Source organism: Halichoerus grypus, chromosome 10 (genome assembly GCF_964656455.1).
Source record: "Halichoerus grypus chromosome 10, mHalGry1.hap1.1, whole genome shotgun sequence".
Classification (NCBI taxonomy): Eukaryota; Metazoa; Chordata; class Mammalia; order Carnivora; family Phocidae; genus Halichoerus; species Halichoerus grypus.
This window is the reverse complement of record NC_135721.1, coordinates 136434135-136446137: the sequence shown is the minus strand read 5'-3', so window position 1 is coordinate 136446137 and position 12003 is coordinate 136434135.

Here is a 12003-nt window from a genome sequence, read left to right as displayed (position 1 = left end):
TTGAAATGCATGAAGGCAGAACACAACACACCAAAGCTAAGAGATACAGCTAACACAGTTCTTAGAAGTTTTTAGAGAAAAAGATCTTCGATCAACAACCTAACCTTCCACCTTAAGAAGCTAGAAAAAACAGAGCAAAGCAAGCCCAGAGCCAGCAGAGGGAAGGGCATAATAAAGATTAGAGTGGAAATAAATGGAATAGAGAGCAGAGAAGCAGTAACAAAGATCACTCTGAAATTCCTACAGGAATTGTGTGCTGTGTAATTTAGGTTTGTTTCATGGAAATCAGTCTTTGAGAATGTGCTGGGCAAGGATGGGAGTACATAGGGAAGCTCTCAGGTGTTCAAAGGAAATCACTACAGAAAGAAGCACAAAAGGGGTTCTTTCTGTGTCTTCTTGTGCACAAGTTGGGAAAACAAGAGTGTGTTTGTGGAGACAAGCAAGTGCAGGAAAAGGAGTTTTCTCTTGGCAAGAAGTCTTTAGGGACTTCAGAACCTTTGGATCAAAATGCCATATGTTCTTCCAGATTGCGTCCATTCATTACTTTTAATCTCCACATATTTTTGTCCCTATCATGGTCAAGGACAGTGATGTTATTTAAATAAATGTTATTTAAATAAATGTATTTAAATAAAATAAAAACAATGTTTTTAATCCCTGATAACATTTTACAAAGCCACATTCAAGGAAAGTTGCCAGATTATTCACTGTTAATTTTTCCAACTCAATGAGCGAAAAGGGTTTCCTCAGTTTATTTGAAGTAACGTTGTCTTGATTAATTCTGATTAATGGGTTAAATGTATTTCCTCCTTTGTAAAACAGATGTTTGAGGTCATTGCCCACGTTTCCATTGGACAACATCTGTTAAGGATATTTCAAACCTAAGGATATTTACCTGCTGTCATACACGATGCAGGTGAGTTCCCAATCTGTCGTTTAACTTGAAACATTTTTATGTGTATGTGTGTGATACAATGCTTTTTAATTTTGTCAACTCTATCAGTATTTTGTAGGTAGGATTTCTAATGTCATGCTTAGAATAAGGTCTTCTTCTGGCAAAATTGCATACTATACAACTCAATTTTCTTCTAGCACTTTGATAATTCTTTTTTTTTTTAAGATTTTATTTATGTATTCATGAGAGACAGAGAGAGAGAGAGAGAGAGGCAGAGGGAGAAGCAAGCTCCCAAGGAGCAGGGAGCCTGATGCGGGACTCGATCCCAGGACTCTGGGATCATGACATGAGCCGAAGGCAGACGCTTAACCATCTGAGCCACCCAGGCGCCCTGATAATTCTTTTTTACACTAAAGGTTTCATGGATCTGGATTTACTTGATGTAAGGAATGAGATTTTGAAGGAATTTTATTTATTTGCCGAAATCTTGGTTAACCCCATCACTACTTATGTGACGATGCCTCCTTTATTAACATGACTGCTAAAGCCAGACACAGAGCCCTTCCGATACTCAAGAAGGGGACCGGGTTCCATTGATCTATACATTTTGGTACCTTTGCCACAGTTTTGTTTTTATTGTGGCAAAATACATATAACATTTGCCATCTTAACCATCTTATTTTATTTTTTTAAAGATTTATCTATTTATTTATTTGAGAGAGAGAGAGAGAAGGGGGAGGAGCAGAGGGAGAGAGAGAGAGAATCTCAAGCAGACTCTGAGCTGAGCGTGGAGCCTGACATGGAGCTTGATCGCAGGACCTTGAGATCATAACCTGAGCTGAAATCAAGAGTCGGTTGTTTAACTGACTGAGCCACCCAGGTGCCCCCACCTTAACCATTTTAAAATATAGAGTTGAGTGGTATTAAGTAGGTCACACGGTTGTACAATGATTACCAGACTCTTTATCTACAAGAACTTTCCCATGCTTTTACATTCAAATTGATCTGATAAGACACTTCTATTATTTTTCTCTTTCAGCGTTTCCATTCTTTTTTTTTTTTAAGATTTATTTATTTATTTATTTATTTGACAGAGAGACAGCAACAGCAAGAACACAAGCAGGGGGAGTGGGAGAGGGAGAAGCAGGCTTCCCACGGAGCAGGGAGCCCGATGCGGGGCTCGATCCCAGGACCCTGGGATCATGACCTGAGCTGAAGGCAGACGCTTAATGACTGAGCCACCCAGGCGCCCCAGCGTTTCCATTCTTGATGTTTATGCTTCCCAATGAAATTTGAAAATATTTTGTTAGATTTTCCCTCAAAAAAACTTACCTTAGGAATTTGTCTGGAAATGGATTATTCAGTAGAGTTTGCATTTCAATAACAGCTGGTGTTCCCATTTCAAGATATGGTATCCTAAGGTTTTCAGTACCAGGTCACTGATAACATTTCATTGTGTGTACTTATTTATTTTCTCCTCTTGCTAAAAGGTCCCAGAGATACTGAATGTACTCATGTTGTTCTTTTTGCATTTCTAGCACTTGATTCTGGCTGGCATAAGAACTCAGTAGATCCCCAATGTGTTTATGAATGATAGATGACATATTTTTATGTGTGATTTGTGTTTATTATTTTATTTAATGGATATTTGGTGCAAGTTACTGGTGTTACTGGAGTGAATGAAGTATGATTTCTTGGAGATTATTTTCCAGTGGACTTGTCAATGTTCTGAAAGGCCATCTGTTACAGATGGAATTATGTCTCCGTGAAATCCATATGTTGGAATCCTAGCCTCTAGTACCTTGGAATGTGACATTATTTGGAAACAAGGTCATTGCAGCTGTAATTATGATGAGGCTATACTGGACCAGCATGGGCCCCAATCTAGTATGACTGGTGTCCTTACGAAATAGGGAAATTTGAACACACACATGCATGCAGGAAGAAAGCCATGTGATGGTGGAGGCGGGGGTCCAGGAGGTGCATCCTCAAGTCAAGGAATACTGAGGACATCCAGAAAGCTGGGGGATAGTCACAGAACAGATTCTTTGTCAAGCCCTCAGAGAGAACCCACCCTGCCCGCACCTTGATCTTGACTTCCAATCTCCAGAGTGGTGAGACAATGAAGCCACCCAGTGTGGTATCTGGTTTGGAAGCTTTTGTCATACAGGTTGAGGTTTGGCTTCTCCTGAGTTGTGTCCCCTTGCCTTGCAGATGGCCACCTCCCTGCTGCGTGTCACATGTCCCTTCTCTGTGCCCATGTGTCCCTGCTGTCTCTCTCTTTCCTGATAAGGACATCAGCCCCATTGGGTTAGGGGCCCACTTTCCTGGCCTCATTTAACCTTCATTATCTCCTTAAAGGCCCCATCTCCAAATATAGTCATACTGAGGGTTTGGGCTTTGAAATACGAGTTTGGGTTTGGGGGGGACACAATTCAGTTCATAACATACACCATCCATCTAAATCTAAGTATGTGTCTGAAAGGGTTCTGAATTAGGCAGTGATATTTTAATTAGCGTTTTCATCTACAAGGCTCTTAAGAGAATTGAAAATTGGAAAAAATGGCTATGGGGGCGACAGCAGAGCTGGAAGGGGAGATCAGAGACGGTGGGCTCTGCTTGGGTTGGAAGGCATTAAGAGACATGTTTCTGTTTTCTCTGTTTTACTCAAGGCCAGCTCTCGGGCTGTCTTCTCTTCTCTGGGTGCTGGTTTCTTGCCTAAATGTGTCTGCTCATCTCACAGAGACACCCAAGTGACTAAGCCACATCACGTACTTGAAATGGGAAGATGCATCCTTGCTGCCCCTAAAGAGGAACCAGGTTACAGAGGAGGATCATTTTCTAACACATTTCCCTCAGCTACAGTTTGGTACTTAAAAAAAAATTAATTGTATGAGTAAAAGATGCATAAATTTTCTTGCAAAGAGTGAGAGAAACTTCCAAATAAAACTAAAACCTCTCTGTATTTTTTAAGCTTTAAAAATACTTTTATATACATTTATATAGAAATTATATAGTATTCACATAGAAAAATACATACTCCTACATAATCAATCTGAATCAATCTGAAAATCCCCCCCTGTACTCTATGATGTTTAGAGACCATCCAAGCTAATGGACAGATATTGTCCTTTCATTTTGAATTGCATGTGGTCTTCCACTGAAAAAAAATTGACTAGTTTTAATTTAGTTATTTTCCTGTTGACAAAGTTTCTCCCACTTTTCCCCCTTTCCAAACAATGATGTGTAGGTTTTGAGCAATATCTAGCCATTAATGGGATTAAATTGTTGTAATACATATTAACCTCACTTTGCTGTAACCCTCAGGTGAGAGTTTGTTTGTAGTGTTTGGGTCTTACAGTAATTCTTGTGCGATTTCTTTAATTTTCATTTCTATAAAAGAAATGCATTTCATTTTTAATCTAAATGTGTACTTGGTTGGAACAAATATGAGTTGAGTTCCAAAACAGCCCCACACGTGGTATTTAATGCCTGCATTTCTAGGAAGGTTATTTTCTCAGGGTTGTGTGTACCAGGGAAGCCCGAATGTCCCACCTGACTTGGAGGGAAGGGTTGGTGTCAGGTGTCTTCTGTGAGAAAGGAGAACAAATAACCTTCAATAAAGCAACTCCGAGAAATGTACTCAAAGAGCCAAACCAATAGATCAAGCTCAACAGCTCCGGAGAGAAATCTCAGGCATATCCCCTTCTTCCTCGGAGGCTCAGGCAGCAGGCTCCTCTCCATGCCGGCTGCAGCAGGGACACCGACCGGAGACCTGGCTGAAATGAAAGCTCAGCCTTCGTCGCATCCAATCATTGAACCAAGGGCACAGAGGTCTGCATCCTTAAGATTGACAAGCTCCAGCCATACCACCCAAACACGGACTTGGTGCAAATCTCTAAGTGTGCAGACTGTTCTCTTTGCCTTGGGTGATTCCTTTATTCCGTATCTTTGTCCAGTGTGCTCTACCTTCCCTTCCCTGGCAAGGCCATCATCTACTCTTCTTCTTTGATGGAGGTGAGAGAATCATTCACTTCTTTCTGGTTACGCGCCACTTTTGACCTACTAGATAGAAAATCACCATCATCATCACCACCATCAACCTTACCACCGTCGTAACCATACACATCACTACCACCAACACCCATCACCATCACTGTTATCACCATCATCCTTCTCGTCAGTAGTCATCCTATCAGCGGGCATTCCCTGTGAACTTGCTCTGAGCAGGATGTTTTGCTCAGAGCTGACATGTACTTCATAATTATGGTACAAGGTAAACGCTATGATCGCCTCCATTTTATGGATAAAGAAACTGAGGCACAGAATGTTGAAGTAACTTGCTCAAGGTTATATGAGGATCTCAGCCTCTTGATTCCATTGGATAAGGGAAGAATTGGTTTCCCTTATGACTTAGTTTGAACATCCTCCTCTCTTTTGGGCTAAGTTTTCAAAGAAAGGTCAGCTACAATAATATGATCTAGGCTTATGGCTCTTAAAGTATAGTCCTTGAACAGCGGTGGCAGCATAATCTGAGATCTTAGTGTAAATGCTGATTCTCAAGCCCCACCCCAGACCTACAGAATCAGCATCGGCATTTTAACAAGACACACAGGTGATTTGAGAGCCCACTGAAGTCTGAGAAGCACTGCACAAATACATACTCCTTTGTCCTTGCGCATGTGTAGCTCTGAGACTCCTCTTCCATGGTTTCGATCTCACAGGCAATATTCAGGATGTACTGGGGGGTGTCACCAAGTATTTGCATTTGCAAAGCAAAGCGACATGTAACCAGTGTCTCCAGGGCTGGAGGGTGAGAATTCTCCTTGGAATTGGATTTAGGGATGAGATACTCACTAGACCTCACCGTTGCCTCATCCCAATGGAAGAGTCATTCACAGCTGGCTCCCTGCATGGGCACAACCTGGCTGACCCAACTCCTGCTTTGCAATTGTGTCCGCGTGGATGCACAGAATCTTTTACCTACATCAAAGGAAATTCATCATTGTTCCCGTCTGTCAGGGTCTTTGGGGCCTTGGATTCTTCACGTGTAAGTTGGGATAATAGAATGGAGTCTGCCTTCATGACAGGATCGTGGCAGAGACCACACACCTGTCAGAGTTCATGTAACCACTGGGGACAACTGGGTAGAATAAAGTCTGTAATGTAGTTAATACTATTGCACTAGTGTCAAGTTTTGGCTTGATGTTGTGCTACAATTGTACAAGATGCCCACCGGGGGAAGAGTTCAAGGGACCCCCTGTGCCGTGTTTGTAACTGCCTGCGAGCCTGGAATCACACACAGGCAATAATATGAGGCAGGGACCTTTGCCTGTCACCAACACAGGTTGAATCAAGCCAGGAGGGAGATCTTTGGGAAGATGTGGAGGAACTTGTGAGAGGAAAGGAAAATTCAGAACGGACAGGGGAAGGATGGCAACCTTCTGTTCCAGAGGGACTTATTGGGAGACGCTGCTGGAACTCACATGCCCCATCCTTTCTTCCCACTTCATTCCTCTGCTTGTAACCCAGATGCCGGGCTGGGAGCACACAGCTGGCCCAGCACTGGGCTCCTGCTGGACCTGTGGCCAGAGAGAGCGAGATATCTGGGGCCCAGTGCTCCCTGACAGAACTCAGGAGGTCTTCAAAAGGATTTGGAGGTATTGTCACCAGAATTTGATAGGCAGCCAAATAAGCACGCGGAACATTCTGTGCCTGTGGAGTTGCTACCAGTGCACAGATGAGCTTCCGTGTAGGGCAGTGCCCTGCGTGCCCTCCCCGCCCTGGGCACACAGACGTCCCGACGCAGGCATAGATGTGCTCCACAGACGTCTGTTCATACGCGCATGTGTTTATACTCCTATCATGAACTTTAGCACGCATGGATTGATTTTTTTAGAGGAATAAACAATAGCCACCTAGAGTCCCTCCTTGCTCATATTGACATAGTTGGGTATATATCCTCCTAGCTCTTCTTTACGCACCGAATGATATTTTCTCAAACATTTAAAGCAGATACTAGGAGTTAGAGCCTGGAAGCGCCTTCTCTGTCGATCACTTTATTTTGATTTTTTAAATTCCTGATGGAAGCGACGTTGCTGTAATTTTCCGGCCCAGCATCTCCAGGGTGGACATGGAGAGACCCCTCTGTCACTTTACGCCTGCATGGTGACAGCTTTCAGAAAACTCAGATGCTTGTCTCATAAATAAAACCTAATAATTGTGTGACACGCGCTCTCCTGTTGTAGGGAGTGACTGGAGCATCTCATTTTTGAAGAGTGTCAAGAAAACAAAATCTTTTAAAAAACATCCAGAGTTCTCACCCCTTGCCCCTGCCAACATGGTGAAACCTATTACGGATGACAGCTGGGGCCATCTGGAGACGGGGGATGCTAAAGCAGGGGTGAGGCGGCATCATTATGCGGTTCATAAGAGATAAGCAAATTGTCGGGGGCAGGGTCGCCAGGGCCACAGCGTGAGCTGAGTCCCACCTCCCTGCCCCCCCAGCTCAGTTCCAGAGCCCAGTTGTGCAGTTCTGGGAAGGAATAATGCACTTGGTCAAGGCATTCCATTCTCGGGGCGCATGTGCTCTAGTTCTCAAAATAGCAGCCCCTCATAGGTGACTTTCTGGAAACACCATTCCCAGGCTGGAACTGCTTGGTGGAGAGCAGCAGCCTCTGCTCCCGCCCACCCGCCAGGGCCTCACCTCTGGGTGGACAGTGCAGGCTACACATCACTCAGGAAGGAGTGACCTGCACCCTCTCGGCCTCCAACCAGAGAGGCGTGGTCGGCAGCCAGACTGCATGTGTTCAAATCCTGCCGAACCCTGGATCCCGTCTGCAGAATGACCACCTTGAGGGGTTGTCTGGGGACTCAAGGAGCTGGTGCAAGCTAGGCACACACAGGCGCCCAATGGAATGAGCCACCATGGCTGTGGGGCTTCCGTAAGCCGTAGGGGATAATGTGGAGGTGCTCTCGCTCTGGAAGCTCAAACATCAGGCCTGCGGCTCCCATCTGTCATGCATGTGCATTCGGATGCCACCAGGAGCTCTACAGGATTTGGACCTGGCTTACCCCTCCTACCTCCCATCACCTCCTGCCTCCCCCTGGCTCACTCTCTCCACTCGCCCTGGCCTTCCCTTTCCTCTGGTCTTCGGATCCTTCACCTTCGCTCCTCCTTCTCCTTCCTCATCTTCAAATGGTTCATTCTTACCATTCAGGTCTCAGCTCAAACATTGCCCCTGCCCCGCCCTTCCCCGGAGGCCTCATCCCCACCCGGTGATTCTCTATCATGTTCATGTATTTTATTACTTTATAGCGTCTTACTATCATCTGAAATCATCTTAGTCATTTGTCTCTATGTGGACAGCTTGTCTTCTCCAAGCCAACCATACGCTCCACGAGGGTGGTGTTTCTGTTTGGTTGGTCCTTGTGCCTCCAGTGCTTGAGACAGAATCTGGCTCCTAGTTGGGGGGGTCAAGGTATATTTGTTCAATGACTGTATGAGTCTTTCTGAGCCTGTTTCCTCATCTGCAGAGTGGGATGAATAATAGCACTTATGACTTGGAGTTTTCATGAGAACCGAATTGGGCAAGACAGGAAGATGTAGTGCAGAGGCTCATCCTGAGGGCTCACCCGGCTAACTGTATCCTTAACCACATGGGCGAGAGAAGTGCACGGTTAACCATGATGTACGGCCCAAATGAGGAAAGTGCCAAAGAAGGACACAGTACAGTTGGGGCTCAAAGCAGGGGAGAGGCCAAGAGGACAGGAGAGGGTGGGAACAGGATGGAGAGGCACAGCGGGAATGGGGTGGAGGGGCAGGAAGACCTCCCGGGCGAGGCTGCCCAGAACCTGCAGGGAGACAGAGGGAAAAGCCATGGAGATGCCAGTGGGCCTATGGAGGGTGTCTGTGTTTTGAAGGCTCCCTTTGGGAACGCCCAGGAAAGCAGATACAGAAGGAAGGCTGCGGCTGGGGTGTGAGTGTCAGAGAAGTCTGGTCAGCCGGCACAGCTTCTCTCTCTGGAGTCAGACGTTCAAAACAACCACCAGAAAACAAACACCCCCCCCCCACTTCTGTCAGGAAGGAGAAAATGCCGTAGAAATGACCCAGAGGCAGGCTGGGAATTTCTCTGCACTGAAAGGTCTCCCCGATGAAGGAAACACAACAACGTGCGAGGAATATCATGAACGAGCTTCTCACACACTTTACCCTGGAGCGCTCCCTGCTCCAACAGCAGCCACCAGCTAATTGGGAGCAGTGTGATTTAGAGGGCCGTCTTTGGACTCGGGGTTTGCACCTGTGGATTTTGCATGTGGGGCAAGCTGCAGGTGCATAGACGTAATTGCATGTCAGATGCTGGTGCCTGGTTGGCAATCCATCTTTCTTTTGGATGAAGATGCCTCATCACATAATGCACAGCAAGGGCTGCTCCCCGCCTCCCACGCACACCTCTTTCCCACCTTCCTTCCAAATAATGCAGGTGTGCATTTGAAATCCACCTTTGGAACAACTAGGGCTCAGTGATGTATTTCCAGCATGAAATCTGGGAAGGGATCCCTTGTGAGGGGAGTAAAAAAGACCACCGACTTCGGGAAAGCCAGAGCTGGACAGCACTGAGGCTGTTGATAAGCACAGAGGAGGCAGAGGGGCTTGGGGGCCATCAGCCCCGCAAGTTCCTGCCTTCCTGGTTTCCAGCCAAAGGGAGCTGAGGGCTGTCTGGTGTGTAGACGCTGTCTCATAAAGCAGCTCTGGATTGCAGCCGCCTTGGCCACAGCCCACTCTCGACCCTGCTGTGAAACCACAGCAGTTCCCATATAATCCATCTTCCAGCAAGCTACAGAGCTGGGGGAGGAGCAGCTCATGGAAGCCCGGCCACGTGGCTCCCTGGTACTCGCTCTGCTGAAAACATCACAAATGGAAGTCTTTGTGAAGCTTCAGTGAAGTCACCATGACCTTGCCATAAATCAGAAGCATTTTAATGACCTCAGTGTGAGAAGAGTTTACAAGGGAGGAGAAATGTGCCGGCTGGGTGAGCTGCCCCCCTCCCCCCTCCCCCGGAAGGGACACCTGTGTTTCTGGCCCGCATCCGCCTTCCTTCCTTCCCGCTCCCTGGCTTTGTCTGGGACATGAAAGTGAAGAGTGTGCTTTCTCTCCCCCTCTCCAGGAAACATAAGCAACTGTAGAAATCCTAATTCCCTGGACTGATGACAGAATGGGCTTTTCCCCACAAGGGAAGGAAAATGGAAATTGCAGTTCAAAATTTTGAATAATTTGTGATGAAATGGGGAACAGAAATTAATGTTCACATGCTTTAAGATACAATTTGAAACTCGATGTGTGTGTGTATGTGTGTGTGTTTTAAAGTAGGATTGTTCTTAAATCCATTAGGGCACTTACATTCTTATAGCTAAGTTTATCTAGATTACTTTCTGGTTAACATTTTACTATGGAAAATTTAAAATATACATAAAAGTAGAGAGAATAGTTTAATAACCCCCATGTGCCCACCCTCCCACCTCTATGATTGTATTTGGATCATTTGTAAAGGACTTAATATTTATTTATTTATTTATTTATTTATTTATTTATTTATTTTTAATTTTATTATGTTATGTTAGTCACCGTACAATACACCATTAGTTTTTGATGTAGTGATCCATGATCCATTGTTTTCGTATAACACCCAGTGCTATTTTAAAGTTCTCAGGCTGCCTTCAAATCAGGTCAAACAACACTGTCAACTGTTCTGCTGGGGCCTCTATGTTTTCCCTAAATACAATCACGCCACGGTCTAAAGCCTAAATCACCAACTGTTCTTCTCCCATTTGTGTCTAAAGCTGAAAACCAAGGGGGAAATTGCATCCTGGCGCGCTCCATGACATCTCCTTAGAGAATGGCCAGCATGTTGGAGGGATGGAGGACTGACCAGAAGAGGAGAGTCCTGGGTGCCTTAGGCTCCTGGTGGCAGCCAGAGATCACCTGCTCTCCTTCACAGGGAGTTCAGACTCACACCTTGGCAGGCATTTGGGAACCGAATAATGAGCTTGCACACCCTGGGTGCAGTTTTACCTGCTAAAGGTGTGACCTTAGCAAGCCATGTGATCCTCTGCCTGCAGACAGCTGGGACTCGTTTGACTCACAGAGCTGTGGAGGGTCATCTTGTGCATCCAGGGTGTAACATTTCTCCTGAAACACGCACACAGGATCAAGTGGAAGGAGGAGGCTTCAGGAGGTAGCCGAACAGCACAGGAGGTAAACTGAGGAAGAGCAGGAAGCCCTCCCTGCCTTACTGTGTCTTGAATTGGAGGGATGTGCTGAAGACATGGGCAAGCCAAGCAGGATGGGGGCTAACTAGCTTGGCATTTTCCCGCATTGTACAGAAGGAGTGAGCCGGCACTTGGCGGTAGGGCTGGAAGGGCGAGCACCGGAGGCAGCAGGAACCTGCTCTGATGGATGTTTCTAACCAGGACAGGAGGGGGCAAGGATTCCAAATGCACATGTCAGGTGGCTCATCAGTGCTTTACTTAAAAAAACAAAAAAACTTGGGAACATCTGAAGTGTCCCGAATAAGCAATTGATCATATAAATTAGACTTTGTTCATCTAATGCGACATCATGCCACCATTCAGAAATGATCATGAAAGTCTATACTTAGTGATTAGAAACTATTTCATGAAATATTGTTCAGATAAAAAGTAAATTGCTAAGAAGCACAAGATCTAATTTTGTAATCTATGCACACCCTTATCTAGGTATTAATTTGTACACAGGAAAACAGGAAAAGGGGTATAAAAAATGAAAAGTTTTCATGGTCACAGCTGTGTTTCAGGGTTTGGGAATCTAGCTACTTTCTTTTTTATAACTTTCTGTATTCAATAAACACCTTGATTTTATACACAAATGACACGTTTTAAATGAAAATAAATCTCCATGTATGACTGGGAAGGGTGGCAACGGGACACACTGATGGGCATTTTAGCAGAAAACAGAGCAAGAGAACATTCTGGGAAGCCTGTTTCTTGTAAGTTGCACTGTGTCTGTCTTCTCAAATACTGAAGTTGTTTGCCATAAAGCTGTTTATGAAATTGAGGTATGTTTTCCACGA